Raw genomic sequence first — 18,920 nt, 5'->3', positions numbered from 1 at the left:
TCCAATAGGGAGAGGATTGTGAAAGACTCGAACCTGTCGTCAGGGATCGACGGATTCTGAGTCTTAGCTACGAAGTTCGGGACGAAATCGAGTGTCACAGATCCCCATCCCCCTGGAATGTTTAACGTAGAAGGAAAGACCATGAAGTTCCCCTACTCTCTTCGCTGATGCCAGGCCCAGCAAGAAGAGGGTCTTGAGGGTCAGGTCCCTGTCTGACGACTCTCGGAGTGGCTCGAAGGGTCTTCGAGTCAAACTCCTAAGGATGAGAGGGGGTGCTACATACCACACCGGGGGCCTGAGTTCCCTGGGTGGGCAAGACCTTTCAAAGCGCCTCATAAGCAAGATCTCGAACGAGTCCGAGATATCCAATCCCCTCAATCTCAGAACCAGTGCCGGGGCGGCTCTATATCCTTTGACTGTGGGGACGGAGAAGAGCTTTTCTTGGCGAATGAAAAACAACGAAATCCGCTACCTTTTGAAGAGTGGCTCTGAGAGGGATAGACCCCGTCTACGACACCAACCACATAAGACGGCCCACTTTCCCTGGTACAACAGCTGCAGAGGAATGTCTGACGTGTCCAGCCATCTCTGTTACTGCTTTGCGGGAGAAAAGCCTCTCGCTCGAGGGAGATGGTGGATAACAGCCAGCCGTGAAGAATGATATTGTTAAGATACAATAAAGTTTTGTCATACTTACTGGCAGATATATACTTAGCTATAGACTCCGTCGTCCCCGACAGAAATTCGAATTTCGTGGCACACGCTGCAGGGTAGGTCAGGTGATCTACCGCCCCTGCCGCTGGTGGCAGGAATAGGAACGATTACCGTTCTAGAACCAGATTTTCTCTTCCACCTGTCTCCTGAGGGGAGGTTGGGTGGGCCATCAATCGTATATATCTGCCAGGTAAGTATGTACAAAACTTTATTGTATCTTAACAATATCATTTTTGTACAGGAACTTACCCAGCAGATATATACTTAGCTGATTGACACCCTTGGTGGTGGGAAAGAGACAACTATTTACTGACAATAGACAGGTAAACAACATACGTTGTAGGTAATAAATAAATAAAAAATGAAATTTTCATTATTAAATGAAGTTTTATTGTATACTTACCGAACAATTATAGAGCCGTGATTTCCACGAGCGGCAGGATACTAAATTCAAATTTAGCGCGTCGGCGTCGCCAACACTGGTGGTGATGACGTCATCTCCCTCCACTCGCGGGAGAACCAGGTACAACTGCCCAGGTGAATCCAATTCTTTCTGCCCGTCCGTCCACCTAAGGGGAGGAGGGTGGGTATAATCCTAATTGTTCGGTAAGTATACAATAAAACTTCATTTTAATAATGAAAAATTTCATTTTTATTGTAGTGTCTTACCGAACAATTATAGAGCTGATTACACATTTATGGGGAAGGTGGGATTTCAGTGGACCACTAGTATTTTTAAATGGTTACATTTATTGCAATACCAGTAAACACTCAAGGTGTCTGTTGTACCTTTACCTTGTAAGAGAGCTACAGCAGACTGTTACTGCCTCTGGTCGGTGCTCTTCTTACTATTGTAGAGGAATTGGAATTGACCAAAGTTAGCCTCTACAGGAGTGGAATCCTTCCGTAGTTCAAGCGAGTCAAGGCTGACTGACGGAGGATAGTAACAACAAAGATTGCCCTTGCCCTGGGCTAAGACCAGAAATTCAATCATACAAAACATTTGTCACCAACACCAGATTTAAAAACATATATACCCAACCATTGTAAAATCTGACCTAACAGACTGGTGAGTATCCCAGGTACTCAGTACCCCCAGCTTCCCTTGAACTCGACAACCTATTCAAGGTGAAAAGTTAGTCATAGAGGTGACGACCCCTGTGCCGTTTCTCCCAACACCATGCCAGAACCGCCACCGGACCTAACGTTTTACAATTCTCGAAAACCGTTTTCTATCTCTTTGAGATAATGACTCGCAAAAACCGAATTCGATCTCCAGAAACGTGCTCTGAAGAATCGAAGCTAAAGATAAATTCTTTCTGAATGCTAAAGAAGTTGCCACTGCTCTAACCTCGTGAGCTTTAACTCTCAGAACGGAAAGATTGTCGTTCTCGGACTGCGAGTTGAGCTTCCCTGATAAGCTCTCTAATAAAGAACGATATAGCATTCTTAGAAAGAGGACGAGAGGGATTTTGAACCGAGGTCCAGAGCTTAGAAGATTGTCCTCTAATACCCTTAGTGGCAAACAGATACTGCTTAATAGCCCTGACTGGACATAAGAGCCTTTCTTCCTCCTCATGTCCAACGCCAAAATCAGATAAGTTCCTTACCACAAAACTCCTCGGCCAAGGATTAAGGAAGGATTCTCATTTTTGGCTAGAAAGGTCAAAGATACCGAAAATACAGCATTGCCTTGAGAGAAACCGACTCTTTTGTCTATAGCGTGCAATTCGCTGACACGCTTAGCAGAAGCTAGTGCAATAAGAAAGAGTGCCTTCTTAGTCAAGTCCTGAGTGAAGCCGACTTCAAAGGCTCAAACGGTGGCCCCATGAGGAACTTAAGCACCACATCTAAGTTCCAAGCCACTGTATCTTGCGGGAGCTTAGTGGTTTCGAAAGACTTAATGAGGTCCGACAGATCTGAATTGGAGGAAATATCCAAACCTCGATGTCGAAAAACCGAAGAGAGCATGGCTCTATATCCTCTGATCGTCGTAAGGAGCCAGTTTCTTCTAGAGTTCATAAGAAATAGCAGAAAAATCTGCTATTTCTGTTAAAGAGGTCGCCGAAGTAGAGACTTTAGCACTTCTACACCACTCTCTGAAGATTCTCCACTTCCCTTGATAGAGTTTTGTTAGAAGACTCTCTCCTACAACGAGCGATAGCTTCTGCAGCTCTTCTTGAAAATCCTTTCACTCTGACAAGATTCCGGACAGTCTGAACCCTGTCAGAGCTAGAGCGGACAAGTTTTGGTGGAACCTCTTGAAGTGAGGTTGTTTGAGAAGCCACTTCTCTGGAGGAAGAAGTCTGGGGAAGTCTACTAACAACTGGAGAAGGTCCGGGAACCACTCCTTCCTGGGCCAAAAGGGAGCGATTAACGTTAGCGTTACATTGCTGTGCGACATGAACTTGTTCAGCACCTCTCTTATTAGACCGAACGGAGGGAATGCATAAGCTTCCAGACCCGACCAATCCAACAGCATTGCGTCCACCGACCAAGCTAGAGGATCTGGGACTGGAGAACAAAAGAGAGGAAGACGGTTGTTCCTTGATGTCGCGAACAGGTCTATTGACGGTCGTCCCAAAGGCGCCAAAGTTTCTGACAAATCTTGTTGTCCAAAGTCCACTCCAGAGGTAACACTTGCTGTTGACGACTTAACTCGTCCGCCAGGACGTTCATCTTTCCCGGAACAAATCTCGGGACTAGCTGAACCTTCGCTTCGTTTGACCACAGGAGGAGATCCTTGGCTACTTCGTACAGAGAGAAAGACTGAGTCCCCCCCCTGTTTCCGCACGTACGAGAGAGCCGTGGAGTTGTCGGAATGCACTGCCACTACTCGACCTTCTACTAAGCTCCGAAACTAGTTTCGAGCCCCAAGAAAATTGCTAACAGTTCCTTTACATTTATGTGGAACTTCTTCTCCTTCTCCGACCAAGCTCCTGAAGTCCGTTGATTTCCCAGTAGGGCTCCCCAACCTGTGTCCGATGCGTCGGAAAAGAACTGTAGGTTCGGGAGGATGGGTCGTAAATCTAACCCTTCTTCCAACCTTGCTCGAGAGAGCCACCACCTTAGGTCCTCTTTTATTTGATCTGTGACAGGAAAGTAATCGAGTCTGGTTGTGTCTTCCTGCACCAAGAGGCTCTCAGGAAAAACTGCAGAGGTCTCATGTGCAGTCTTCCCAACGTCACAAATTCTCCACTGACGTCAATTTGCCCAGGAGCCTCATCCACTGATTGGCAGAACTTACCTTTTTGTCCAAGAACTCCTGAACTGTTCTCCAGACAGCCTTGAACCCTCTTCGGGGACAGAAAAGCCCGAAAAACTTGAGCATTCAGAATCATCCCCAAATAAAGGATGCTCTGAGATGGAACCAACTGGGACTTCTGTTTGTTGACCATAATTCCAAACTTTCTGGCAAGATCCAGAGTTGTTCCAAGGTCCTTCATGCACCGACTCTCTGATTCCGACCGGAGAAGCCAATCGTCCAGATAGAGGGAGATTCTTACTCCTAATATGTGTAGCCAGCTTCCTATCGGGGATAGAACCCTGGTGAAAACTTGAGGAGCGGTCGCTAGTCCGAAGCAAAGCGCCCGAAACTGAAAACACCTTGCCTGTTCGAACATGAACCTCAGGTACTTCCGAGATTCGCGATGTATCGGAATGTGAAAATAAGCGTCTTGCATGTCCAGAGAGACCATCCAATCCCCCTGTCTGATGGACCCACTCCAGAAACCGACCGAGTGGTCTCCATATGAAATTTTGTTTTCTGGACATGCAAGTTCAGGGCGCTCACATCCAACTGGCCTCCAGCCCCCTGATGACTTGGGAACTACAAAAAGGCGATTGTAAAAGCCTGGAGGAAAATCCCCTTCTATCTGTTCTATCGCTTCTTTGAGAACAAGCGCTTCCACTTCTGCGGCTAGCGCCAGAAATTTGTCTGAGCCCGGAGAGTATGCCTGGAATGGAATTGGCACAGGTGAGAGCGAGGGAGGTGAAACGAGAGGAATACGATAGCCGAACTTGAGTACTTGCACTACCCAGGCTTCTGCTCCTCTGTTTTCCCATTCCTCCCAAAAAAGAGCCAGCCTGGCTCCCACTGGTGCATGAAGAACCGAGCTTTCATTTGGAAGGTTTGTTAACCTTGGCCGAGGCCTTAGACTGAGGTCGCAAATTCGATTTCGGCCGAAAGAAGCGCTTGGGTTTTCTCCCTCGAAAAGGCGCTTGGGCTAGAGGAGAAACCGAAGGAACAGTCTCCACAGGAGCTTTAGGTCTCTTAGTAGACTGTGCCAGTAAATCCGAAGTAGATTTCTTATCTAGCGCAGACGAAATTGACAACACTACATCGTCTGGAAAGAGGTTATCTTTCACAAAAAGGAGCAAACAAGAGAGCCGACTTCTGTTGGGACGTAACCCTTTTAGAAGCAAAGGAGCACCAAAGTTGCCTTTTCTTAAGGGTACCAAAGGCGATGAGCGAAGCTAACTCATCACATCCATCCCTAATGGATTTGTCCGCACAGGACAGAACACCAATCCAATCCTCCGCTAACTCCTGAGAAAGAGAAGGACAGTCTTCGATCTTGGCCGCTAAAGCGCCAATAGTCCAATCAAGGAAGCTAAAGACTTCCAAAAGTTTAAATTGATTCTTTACAACGTGGTCCAACTCAGGCGCTGTAAAGAAAACTTTTGCTGCGGCGAAAGCAGATCTTCTAGAGGAGTCGATTAAACTGGAGAAGTCTCCCTGGAGGGGGAGGACAGAAACTCCCAGAGAAGGAGCTTCCCCAGTTACATAAAACCTATACCTCTTACGAAGCAACTTAGAGGGAGGGTAAGCAAAAAGAGCCTTCCCTAAGTCTCTTTTCATAGACATCCATTTCTCCGTCTCTTTCAACGAATGTCTAACCGCTTTAGATAGAACAAGTTTTGGGAGGAGAGGGTCTGAAGTTTTCCTCCTCATCAAAAAAGTCGAAGTTGGGGAGCGCGGAGCCGCTTTCTCAAAATAATCTGGATAAGATACCAGAAGAAATCTAAGGAGACGTGAATAACACGAGAGGTGATGTGAATCCTCCTCCTCTACTTCTTCTTCATTCTCCGATACCGCCGAAGAAGTAGACGGAACTACAACCGGATCTGAAGGTTTCGAACCACCCTTGGACTCATTCATCCAGTTGGTTAACATCTCTAACTGCTTGCGCAAAGGCGCCAGAGACGAATCAAAAACAGTTAACGTAGGCTTGGAAGAGTCTAAATGTTCAGCAGGAGGCGGAAAAACTACTTGCGCCTCGCTCGGAGCCGCCGAAATTCGAGGCGAAACAGGCGCATCAGGCGTAACAGACGAAAAAGCGCCTAAAGAAACACCCTTAGAACTGCTAGCTACAGCGCTAAAACCACAATCTCTACTAGTAGATGGAGCCGAAAAAGGCACAGATTGAGGCGACGAACAAGCCGCTAACGGCCGAGGCGCAACCCTACTCTCAGGCTCCTTATACCGCTTGACTGGAGGAGGCGAAGAATCGGCGCCTGAACGCCTCTTTAGGGACGCGAAACGGGCGAATCTCGCCAAGAGCGCCGCCGAGCGCGAGGAGACGAATCGCTTGAATCATTCGAAAGGCGTCTGACCGCAACACCTTTCCAACGCTTAACCGAGCCCTGTTGAGGCGCAACAGGCTCAACAAGAGAGGCGCCTGTCTGTGGCAAATCCGATCGACTCCCTTGGACTTCCGGTATGTCTTCTCCCCGGTGCGGGGGAGCTGGACAGTGACCTTTGTCTAGGAGACGTGTCAGGACAGACAGACGCACCCTCAACTACACTCTTACCTGAAGCCGCTTTCTCCAAAAACGTCTTAACTGAATTACCAAGTTGCAAAACCGTATTCGCTGTACCGAAAATTTCTGATCTAACCTCGATTCAAGACTGGCAATGGTGTCGGAAGAAACTACACGGGAAGCCGGAGAGCGGGATTAGTAGGAGGAATAGGAGGTGTAGTTAAAGGAGACATAACAATTTGAGGAGAAACAGAAGGAACAGAAGCATCGCAAGACAAAGCGGAGCTAAGTCTACTTTCCCTAAGCGCGCTTTTCTAATTCTGTCTTTAGCTAATTTCTCCGAGTATGAACTAAAAAACTTCCATTGAGAATCAGTCCAATCACTACTCGTTACATGTTCGATCTGCTGAACAAACCTGTCCCCTACCTTAAACTTAACACATTTAGTGTGAGAATCATATTCCTAACTTGGATAATCTAGTTTTACATCCTGAGATGCAAAACCTAACTCCCGACGGACTAGAATCCGACATGGCAACGCCTAAATAAAAAGCAAAATAACAACAACGCCAAAAAAAGAGTACTTCACCAATTCCGAAGATCAATTCCACAAGAAAAAAAAAAAGCGAAGCAAAGTCATCCAACCGCACCGACCACCGATGTTCACCGGACGCCGGCAGGAAAAGAATTGAATTCACCTGGGCAGTTGTACCTGGTTCTCCCGCGAGTGGAGGGAGATGACGTCATCACCACCAGTGTTGGCGACGCCGACGCGCTAAATTTGAATTTAGTATCCTGCCGCTCGTGGAAATCACGGCTCTATAATTGTTCGGTAAGACACTACAATAAAACCTTGGTTCCTACTTGTTCAGGCGGAAGACTCCATGGCTAATGCCTAGGAATCTGCTTCGCCTCAAGAGCCTCAGCGAGGATGTGACCTATGGCTAAGAGTTCTTGTGGGTCTGTCGATGGGGTCTTATCCATTTACTCGACAGAGCCTCTTACATGACAATATGCCTATGCCTAGTGGCATAATTAAGGAGCACAACACCGATCCCGATCACCTGATCCTAACACGAGGGTTAGTGCTTAAGTTGAAAAGAGTTATCTACAAACTCCTATCAAAAAACCCAAACTCCTATCAAAAAAACCCAAAGAAAAAAACACGACGTTAAATAAAATTTAACTCACTAGTTAAGGATCAGTATCTGCTCCCTATCCCAGCAATGTATCCGCAGACACGTATCAACCAAGAGAGAAGGATCCCTCGAAGGTTATCTTGACATCCTTCGGATGATGGGAAGTCAACACAGAGTTGCATCTCCCGTATGTGACAGCTAATATGTCCTTTATGACATATTGTTAGGGAAAGAGCAAGAATTCGGAAAATCTCGCACTTCATGCGCTTTTAATTCTCAGCTGTTTGAAGGAATCATCAATGCACTTATCAAGTGCTTAGGAGATCACAATGTCTCAAAGAAGGCCAGGGCGTTCTTTGATATAGATCTCTTCTGGGTGAAGCCTGGAGCCTGGCTAGCGCTTCGTGCCTGGCAGGCGCCTAGCGCCTGTCTAGCGCCTCGCGCCTGGCTGGAGCCTTGCGCCTGAATGGCGCCTAGAGCCTGGCTGGAGCCTCGCGCCTGGATGGTGCCTTGCGCCTGGCTGGTGCCTGATTGGCTCCTCCTTCCTGGCTAGCGCCTCGCACCTGGCTGGAGCCTTGCATCTGGCTGGTTTGCTTGCATCTGGCTGGTGCCTTGCATCTGGCTGGGTGCCTTGCACCTGGAAGGCACCTGGAGCCTGCAGAAGACTTCATGATTACTGTCTATTGAGTCTGCATGCCTCAAGAGTTTCAGCGAGGTAGGGACCTATGACTGACAAACCCTTCTGGATCATGTCAATGGGGGCTAGCCCGCTTACACGACAGAGCCTTCTCGGATCATGCCAATGGGGGCTGACCCACTTACATGGCAGAGCCTTACCTGTATCATATCAATGGGGACTAGCCCTCTTACATGACAGAGCTTTAGGTTTCTCTTTAGTGGAAGGAGCCTTGCGCCTGGATGGATCCTCAATCCTGACTGGAGCCTAGCCTTGAAGGAGCCTGGCACCTGGATGGCGCCTCTGGCTGGCTTCTAGAGCCTGGCTGGCTTCTAGAGCCTGGCTGGCTCCTAGAGCCTGGCTGGCTCCTAGAGCCTGGCTGGCTCCTAGAGCCTGGCTGGCTTCTAGAGCCTGGCTGGCGCCTCGCGCCTGGCTTGGCTCCTCCACACTTGCTGGAGCTTCGAGCTTGGAAGAGTCTCTAGGCTGTCTGGCGATGTCCACATCGGACACTCTTATATCTGTCCGATTTGTTCGCCTCTGGCGCCAGGTTGGAGGCCCGCTCCTTCTCAGTATCCGACCATGACAGAGTTCCTTGGAACTGTCCGCCTCTGGCGTTTTTCGCCTGTATTGGCATTTGGTGCTTGGCTGGCGCTACATTGTCCGAGAGTCCTGAAACAACCACATAGTTTATCAGGAGACTGGAGAAGGGTGGAAGAAATTCTTCCCCTTTGAGCTTTTGGCCCCTGGCAAGGGGAGGTGATTTAGTCAGCTACACCCAGTTAGACGACAGGATATCTAACAATATGAGATGAGAAGAGTCGCTCCGAGGAGGATCCCCTTCGTGAACACTTCTTTTGCTAACGAGATCTCTTCTTACATGTTGATGAGGTTCCTCGTTGCAGAATCTTCCCTATTACCTTGCACCCGAAGGAAGGGAAGGAGTCTGGAAGTCGAAGGAGACTCCAAGCTGAAATTGGGCGGAACCCTGATTTCTAGCTCTTATTGTATCCTTCTGAATACCTTCTGGGAAGCATTTGAGCCCTCATCGCACCCCGAAGACTCTGTAGGCAAACGTTTAAACCATCTCTTCTTCTGTAGATGAAAATGTAAGTACCCTGCCTGGGCAACGAAACTTCTATCTGAAAGCGTTGCGTCAGGAATAGAGGGATTTTAGTTCTTTTTGCCAGACATACTATGCTGGCAAGAACCCATTGCCGAGTCTCCATTGAATCTGATGCGAGATTCCAATGCACAAAAAAATTCACTTGTCTTCTTGGTCGTTTAGGGCTAAGAGAAACAAAGAATTCCTTCATAAACTTCCTCAAAGAAGTTTGATGAGGAGCAGTTCCATTTTGTCGGAACACGGAATCTGTGGCCACAAAAAGATCCCATTCGAAGTACATGATATCCTACTCTTGTCGTATTGCGGTATCGTATAAGATCCCGAAGATCTTAATCCTCTGTTATCTCTAATTCCCCTTGTAGAGACAGAGTATAGCCTTTTACTGCGTTCTTTGATAGCAGATATATACATAGGTGATTCTTCCCTCTGAAAGTGAAGAAAAAACCTCGCTATGTGGTTCACAGAGGTATCGGAAGATGACAGTTTCCTCATTCCATCTAGCACGATCTGCAGCAATTCTATGTCTTAGCCATGACTATTGTCATTTACCTTCAAAAAACCTCTCATTCATGTCCGCTTCTGGTCAGTCTGCACGCAGACAGACTCAGAGTGGAGAGGTTTTATAGGTCTATTTATAATAGATTCTGATAGAATATCCAGATACTCTTGGAAAAGCCTTACGAAACATGCTGTGAGAAGAACATGACTTCTGTGAATCCAACCTCTCTAAGGCCAAAATGAGGCATACATCCTCTCTTCCTTTGACGCCCATTTATCTTAATATATGTTAAGAATTTATAACTAGGGGAAAAAAGACTAAGTTTATTCCCCTTCTTTAAATTTAAAGATGTCTTATATTGCTACCTCTCTTGGTTCGAGGGAAAAAGAAGCAGTCTAAAGGAAGCCTGTTCGTCTTCTACCTTACAAAGAGATCTATGAAGAAGACTTTCCGCAGGTTCTCACAACTCTTTTCAATAAATGTTAGACATACGTTAACAGTTATTATCTTCGATCGAGAAGGTTCTCACGGACATGCAAAATCTTGCATCGAACCTCTTAAGGATCGTTACGTTCCGTGTCTGTTCCCAAATAGGTTCTCTTTTGTTAACGCGAACAGGGGCGAAAAAAGAGATTCTCGATGCTCTTTGCGATATGAGAGAGTCGTGGAATTGGCCTAAGTGATTAAAATAAATCATGTCATCATTCCTTGTAAGCGACCCCTTTTCGATTAAATGGGTAACGAAATCAGGAACGAATCTTGCCGTTACCCGAGCCTACTGTCCGAGAGGCTACTGGACTCTTAGGTTAATAACCTAAAAACTCGCTAAAACGAGAGAAAATATCTTGGACTGGCGCTTCCTTCTAGTTCTTTTTAGGTTATGTGCCATAACATCTATGCTTTATGGTACCGACATCCTTCACATGTTTAATTCCGTTCTTAGTGGGAAAAAACTTTTATACGTATAACGTAGCGTTATCGTCCCATTCAGGGAAACAACATTCCTGCCACTACAAGAGAATGTTTCCCATCCGACTCACCCAACTTCTCTTGAGCAATATCCGATTCTAAAAAGGTTGTGTGCGTTTCTCGAAAGGATGAGAGAATTATATATATCGCGCTCTGCCGTATTAGAATCCTTTATAATACTGTCACATTGTGGTAAACAGCATTAATCTAGGAAACCTTTGTAGGATACTAGGAATTCTGTAGTTAACCTCGGTATGTGCATAAGACTTGACCATACCGTAGTCTTAAAGTGAATTCTCTACTACATTCATCTTCTCACTAATCATGTACTCTAATAAGCCATGCTTTCGTAAGCATGAGAGCATTATACAATATAGAGTTCCGCTGCGTTAGAATCCTTTAAAAACTGTTACCTACGGTAAACAGCATTGAAATGTTGTAATATCTTTCTTATTGAAAGCTTCTTAGCAAAAGGCAGACAATATTTATTTATGTTTGCTTAACTATCCCCTCAATCCGAGGCTAAAACCACGATTGTAGGGGAAGAGACACGGTTAGTCATTCCATCCGCAGGAGGAGAGACATGTAACCGACCACTCATGACCGACACCTACATGATACTGCGTTGGTGTCTAAAGCGATAGCAGTCTCGTTAGCCGACTGGCCTTACTCTTCCAGAGTTGCCAGCTACTCCATTTAATAAAGGAATCTTATAAAATTATTATCGAACTTCAGGAAGTTCTTATAATGCACATCTAAGCGAAACAAGACTTCGATAAATCTAGAAGCTAAGTAGGTGTTGTCTTAACAATCCCTTTAAGCGTAGTCGTTCCTAGGAAATTCCTGGAAGGATACTGGTAATTGAGTTGCTCAGCAAAGAAGTAACTACGGTATGTGCTTATGATTTGCTGTATCGTATTCTCATACAGCAGATACTCTACTACCTTCTTTCCCTGCCGAGGCAGATAGAGAAAGGAAAAATTTTTACTATCTTCGTTCTTTTCGTTAATAGAACGATAGAAAGAGTATATATATCTCCTTAAGGAAGGAAGTTAATCCAGGAACTCTTTAAATCTTCGTGATTTCCTAATAAATCGTGGGAAGAGACAGAATTCCTGTTCATCTGTAGGGTTTACGGAAGGAAGTAGATATTTCCTATCCGCCATCATACCCAAACGTCGATGAGATTCTTATAAGAAAACTCCCAAAGTTCTTGCCTCTTCATAACGAGGGAAGAGCATGAATGAAGGAGAGAGTCCTCTGAATAATGAAAAAATGGCTTCTCTTAGTATCAGAATCCTTCTGGCAAAAGCAACGGCCGCCTGTGCGACATCTTGCACCTTTGCCAGGGGAAAGTTGCTCAAGTTGAAAACTCAAAGAGGAGCCTCGCGACTGACCTCTCTCTCATAAGAAGATTAGGAATATTCTGGCGCCTGGCTCCTTGCACCTAGCGCCTGGAATGTTCCGCACGCTAGAAAGGAGACTCGCTCCTGGAACGTTCCGCTTGCGTGGAAGGTCCCGTGCGCCCTGATAGATCCAAGCGCCTACTAGACCCCTTTTAGAAAGAGCCTCTTGCCCGGAAACGTTCAATGGAAGGATCGTTCTGATTGCCACTCTACTATAAGGCTCCTTGCTCTAGCCGTCTGTTTTTCTGGCGCAATTTGCGCCAGGCTGGCGCTTCGTCTCTTTGAAGGCGCCTTGCGCCAAGAAAAATTTTCTAGAACGCGGCTCGCGTTTGGTTGTAGGAACGCGGCTCGCGCTAGTCTGTTAGCTGGAACGCGCCTCGCTGCTGGGTATTGGAACGTAGCTCACGCTAGCTTGCTGGAACGCGGCTTCCTGGCAGCGGCTGGCTCTTGCTCAGTGTTCTCTTAGTTTTCAGAGAACGTGCTAGATCATCGAAACTCCAAACATACATTCTTCGTCTTTTCGGATGTAAGATGAAGAGACGCACTTTTTTAAGGATGCCTTATCAATGGCTATCCTTGGCAGTCTGGGACGTTCTACAGAACCTGCCGAGGGGACACCTGACCGGTGGGGGTTCTCCCTCCCAACCTTCCTGCGGCTGTCGACTTTCCTCCTCCACTGGTCTGGGAGTTTGGAAGAGGTCTAGGCCTGGAAGCGCTACGGAGCCGATCAGACGCACCCTCCACTGCACTGGGAACACTATATTCACTTCTTACCTTTTTAGAGCTCGCCTTTTGAGCTCCATCCATTTATCTTCAAATTTGCACATATGAATTTGTAGATTCTGTGGAGTAAGAAGGTGATGAGGATGCAACAACTACTAGAATTGTCAATACTCTAACTGCTCGTTAGTACGAGAGCTCTTAAAGCTTCTAAAGGAAGCGTATCTAGTTATATGCTTTCTGACTTCCTAAAGTAGGAAGTTAGATCTTATATTTCCTTCATCAAGTTCTAACACTTATACACGTATTAGTGAAAACAAAAAAAATATATCAATATTTCCCTTATTGCAAAATATATGAGTGTCTACCGAAAAATTCGGTAGTTTCACGTAATATATTCTTCGAAATTTCGAAGCCAAATTCTTATTAAAAAGTAATAAAAGCGTATGCCAAACCAAAGCCCACCCAGTACTTCCCTGCAAAAGACAGCCCAGAAGGTCGATGGCGATGAAAAAACGAAAATCAAGTCAGGAGGTAGCAACAACGTATGTTGACACTACCGCGACAGAGAAAATCTGGTTCTAGAACGGTAATCGTTCCTATTCCTGCCACCCAGCAGCAGGGGCGGTAGATCACCTGACCTACCCTGCAGCGTGTGCCACGAAATTCAAATTTCTGTCGGGGACGACGGAGTCTATAGCTAAGTATATATCTGCTGGGTAAGTTCCATGTACAAAATGTAGAGACTGGACTGTCCGGTGGTACCGTTCTACGTGTGGCTGGACGAGGAGGTTGTGCCAAGGGGGAATTTCTCTCGGTGCTTCTGCAAGCAGAGCCAGCAGGTTCGGATACCAAACGGCCTGGGGCCATTTGGGAGCCACCAGGATCATCCTCAGATTCGGGTGGCCAGCACTCGGCTGATCACCTTGCGAATCAGGCTGAACGGGGGAAAGGCGTAGGCGAAGAGGTTGTCCCACGGGCATTGAAGAGCATCCTCTGCAGCTGCCCATGGGTCCGGCACGGCTGGAAAAAAACCTGGAGTTTTCTGTTGTGCCGGGTGGCGAACAGATCCACTACTGGACGCCCCCACAGGTTGAAGAGCCTTTCCGCCACGTCCTGGTGTAGGGACCATTTGGACCCTATCAACCTGATTCCCCCCGGCTGAAGCTTGTCCTGCTAATACATTCCTCTTGCCTGGAATGTAGCGGGCTGACAGCACTACCGAGTGAGCCACGGCCCACTCGTGCACCTGCAGCGTCAACTGGTGCAACGGGAGGGACACTAGGCCCCCCTGTTTGTTGACGTATGCCACTACTGTGGTGTTGCCGCACATCAACACCACCAAGTGTCCCATCAAGCGGTCCCGGAACTCTTGGAGAGCGAGGAACGCTGCAGTCAGCAACTCCTCCAGGTGTGCGCCCCATTCCTCGGTGGATGCGTCCGAGAACAGCAACATCTCCAGGGGAGGAGTGCGGAGAGGCACTCCTCTTAAGAGGTTCCTGTTGTCCAGCCACCGGCTAGGTCCTGCCTCACCTCCTCCATGAAGGACAGTGGGGAAGTACGGTGGATCCTCTGCCTGTGACCAAGTTTCCTTTAGTCTCCACTGAAGAGACCGCAAGTGAAGACGCCCGTGAGGGACTAACTTCTCCGAGTGACGACAGATGGCCGATCACGACTTGCCATTGCTGAGCGGACTGTTCCTGCCGAGACAGGAACCGGTCGGCTGCCTCCCTGAATCTGCTGATCCGTCTGCGGGGAAGACTCGCCCTGCTACCGTGTCAATCAGCATACCCAGGTACTTCATCCTCTGCTTGGGTTCGAGATCAGACTTTTCGAAGTTCACCATGATCCCCAGATCATGGCAGAATTCGAGAAGCCGGTCCCTGTCCCGTAAACTGCGAGCGGGAGCTCGCGACCAGGACTAACCAGTCGTCGAGATACCTCAGAAGACGTATCCCGGACGAGTGGGCCCAAGCAGACACCAGAGTGAACACTCGCGTGAACACCTGTGGGGCAGTTGAGAGACCGAAGCAAAGTGCCCTGAATTGGTACACCGTCCTGTCGAGGATGAAGCGGAGGTACTTCCTGGAGGATTGATGGACGGGTATCTGGAAATACCCGTCCTTCAAATCCACTGAAAGCATGAAATTGTTCTCCCTGATGGAGTCAAGCACGGAACGTGCCGTCTCCATCGTGAACCGAGACTGGTGAATGAATCGGTTCAGGGGAGAGAGATCTATCACCGGGCGCCAGCCCCCCGTAGACTTTTCCACCAGGAAAAGGCGGCTGTAGAAGCCCGGCGACTGATCCCTGACGGGCTCCACAGCTACTTTGCTCAGCACGGTCTTGGTCTCCTGTCGAAGTGCTACGTCCTTTGATGTTCCCGGAACGTAGGTCTGAAGATGGACCGGGTTGGAGGTGAGGGGTGGCCGAGATTCGAAGGGTAGTAGATATCCCTCCCGAAGGATGTCTACTATCCAGATCTCGGCACCGTAGCGCTGCCATGTCTCCCAGTGGCTTACCAGGCACCCCCACCTCTTCCGGCAGCAGGTGAGGGGGAACGCCGTCCCTAGCGTTTCCATCCTCTCTTCGAGGAAAGGAGGGCTGGGAGGGGGGCTGATGGCGACCTCCCCTGGCAGAAGTCGAAGGCAGTCTTTCCTCGGGGCTTAGACGAGGCAACCGTCTTAGCAGCCGAGGAAGCGCTAGCCAAACTCTTAGGCTTGGCCGCAGTTGATCGAGGCTGCCCAGAAGCCTTCGAAACTGCCTGGTGTACCAGACGATCACTGTCATCAGTGCGACGTCTTTCTACCGCAGCGTCCACCATCTCTCCAGGGAAGAGAGAGGAGGAACTCCATACAGGTCCGTTGCGTAGTCCCAATGCCGCCTCACGCCCAGCCGCCCTGGACACTCAGGTAAGGACTGCGTCCCTACGCCTAAGTACCAGGTTGGCCCACAGGTTTGCCGTCTGGTGGGCGAGGTGGGAAATGGCCCTACCTCCAGACTGGCAAAGTCTCCTGAAAGCCGAGTCCCCTTCAGGAGTAATATTCCCAGAGGTGGCTGCGGTCCAGCCAGGAGACTGCCTGGAAAGCCGCCATGGCAGTGGATTCCAGGGCTAGTGCCTCCTGCTGCGAGAACCAAAGGTTCTCCAACAGGAGCTGCTGCCGAGACACTCCCGGAGCTAGCCTGGCTCGCTCCGGGTTAACCTGTTTTGGGCAGCATCAGATCCTCTGATGGCACGTAGAACCTTCTGTCGCAGTAGAGGAGGAGGAAGTAGCTTGGACGACCTGCCAGACTTGAGCGAACCCTCCTGTCCGGAGACGAGCGATTCCACCTGGTCTAGCACTGAGTCGGCCAGCTGCGATCGCAGCAGACCCACTGTCGGTCTGGGTTCCTTTTTGGGCCCCCAGAACGACTCTAGCCGGGACGTGGGTTCAGAAGGTGGGAGCGGCGATCCTTCCCCGAGGTCGTTGTGCTGACGAATCAGCGCAATGACCTCTGCAAAGTTCCCTCTGGGTCTCGGGAGTGACCGCATCTTGAGGAGTAGGACCGTCAAGCCCCTCCAACAAGAAAGACTCCTGAGACCCTCCTCCTTCAGAAGGAGGAACAGCGACAGACCCCTCTCAGTCTCCTCCTACCACTTGCAAGTACAACCTGGTTGATCCTAAGACCGTGCCTGGCATGTAGAGTGTCATGGTGGGATCCCCTCATGATCACTCCTTGTAGCTTCGCCCTTCCCGGCATAACCCGAGGAAGTTGAAGGTACAGGAGAGACAGACCTGACGCTCCCTCCTCGCTCACCGGCAGAACCGGTGTGTTTGGGGGGCTGCAGGCAATCGCCAACCCGCGGTGGCAATCAAGCTGCAGGCCTGGTCGTGCCGCTCCCCTGGGGTGAGCAGCTGGACCGAGGAGCTGCTGCTGGTCCCCCTATCCGTCCGGTCCCTGTGGGAGCGGCGGTCAGGGGACCTGCAGAGACCATTGTCGCGGTGGGACTGGTGCGTGTTCTCACAGCGCGTTAAACCGCTGGGACCAGCCGAAGCTGGTTCCTGCGATCGAGGGGACCTCTTAACAGCCTCAGCCCGTGGCCGGTCTGGGACCGTCATGTCAACCCTGGTAACCGGCTGGTCACTGGCCTGGCGAGAGCCACCTGAGCGGCTCTTGCCAGTCTTCCGCTCCGTGCCTTGGTCCTGGCGCCGAGCAAACTCGGGCGTCTGGGCCTTGGCTGCACGGCTGCCCGTGGGCGACCTTACACTCGGTACCTCTCGCAAACGAGAGGCCGAGCCAGAACCTGGTGTAGCAGCAGCGCCCCTAGCACCAGGCGAGGAAGTACCGGTGTTAGCCGGTACCCCTCTGGTCCCCATCTTCTTCCTTGCGGAAGGAAAGATGGGCCCTGCTCCCGAAGGAGCAGGAGGACCAGCGGAGGGACCCCCCGTCCCACCAGAGTGGAACAGGCCCTTAGAAGTTCCCGAAGGAGCCTTCTTAGGGGGGGAGGAGGCAGCCGCCTTCTTCCTCGGCTTGGAAGCCTTGGAAGTCGAAGGGGAAGAGGCGGCGGCAGGCGACGAAGAAGACGACGACGACACCTTCCTCTTCTTCTTCTTCTTCGTCAGCTCCCTCAGGACAGACGCCAAGTCCTCCATCCAGGATGGAGCCAGGGCTGCTGTTGCCGAAGCAACAGGGCCCGGCTGCACCTGTCCGGAAGGACCAGCGTCTGGGGCAGCAACACCACGGGCTGGAACGACGTCAGCAGGTGCGGGAACAGCAGGAACAGCAGGAGCAGCAGGTACGGCACACAGGGCAGGTACTCCAGGAGACGGGGCAGCAGCCAGCAACCTCCTGGGTACCGGCGGCAGGTCCATGGGCGAGCTCTTCGGGCATCGGAAGTCCGGGGCGGGCAGCACGACGAACCCAAGAGGTGGAGGCACACCCCTCCTCGGCACGGCTGCGATCGGGTCCTGCACAGCGGCCGTAGGCGTCACAGACATCACGTGAGGGGTGTAAACCAGGTGAAGAGGGGCGGCGTACCCTGGAGTCGAGATCGTGGTGGTAGTGGTGGTCACCGCTCCATGGGTGACCGGCACAGCCCCCGCCAGATGCTGGAGCAGTCCCTGGATGCTCGGCATGCCCTGAAGTCCCAGTCACACCCACACCTGGCCAAGGTCGTCCCCCGCAGCAGAAGCACTTGAGGAAGCAACAGTCGGGTGATTAGGAGGGGTTCGCCCTCACCTGGGGGGGGGGGGGGGGGGAACCCCACCCCAAGCAAACGGAAGACCCCGAATACAATAGCACATCGAGGTACGAGCGCCTCCCTCCTCTACGCTCGACGGATCGGGCGAAGAGAAGGACCTCGAAACCCCCCCTGAAGGGGAAGGTGCCATACGCGGGAGCTGAGCCGGGGGCAGGAAAGAAGACGAAGTGTCAGTAACCAAAGGAGTCGCTGGAGAGCTTTCCGACGACTCCTTGGCAGGTCTGCGCTTCTTCCTACCCTCGTACAGCACCCTATGCACCTCCGACCAATACATACAAATACTGCACGGCTCGGCCCAAGAGCATTCTCGCCCTCGGCACCAAGCGCAAAGGGCATGCGGATAAATCTCCAGAAAGGAGCGGAAAACCCACACTTGCGGCCCTCCACCCCCGGGCACACTCTACGGTTGAGGGGGGGGGCACGGGGATAGCTCCATTGACCGTTGATCCATTATCAATGTACATGGACCCCCCGTATTCGCATTCTCCGGATTCGCGGACTCACACATTCGCAGATTTCTCTCGGGAACATTTCCCTGCATTATTCGCGGAAAATTCGCACATTCGCGGTATTTTTCTATGAAAAATATCACAAATTCCTGGTTTTTTTATCAATTTCATCATAAAATGCACTTTTTGTGATAAAACTATTAAAAAAACCAAGTATGAA

General features: G+C 49.9%; 2 protein-coding genes across 3 annotated transcripts in view; one reads left to right on the top strand and one right to left on the bottom strand.

Moving 5' to 3' along the window:
• LOC135223583 (zinc finger and BTB domain-containing protein 14-like) overlaps positions 1-18,920 on the top strand; it is a 315,347-nt gene that overhangs the window by 52,735 nt on the left and 243,692 nt on the right. The window lies entirely within an intron of this gene.
• The window catches only part of LOC135224151 (uncharacterized), a 63,368-nt gene that overhangs the window by 43,836 nt on the left and 612 nt on the right, over positions 1-18,920 (bottom strand). The window lies entirely within an intron of this gene.

This window comes from Macrobrachium nipponense, chromosome 10 (assembly GCF_015104395.2).
Source record: "Macrobrachium nipponense isolate FS-2020 chromosome 10, ASM1510439v2, whole genome shotgun sequence".
NCBI classification, from domain to species: domain Eukaryota; kingdom Metazoa; phylum Arthropoda; class Malacostraca; order Decapoda; family Palaemonidae; genus Macrobrachium; species Macrobrachium nipponense.
This window is presented reverse-complemented; position numbering and strand designations above follow the sequence as displayed.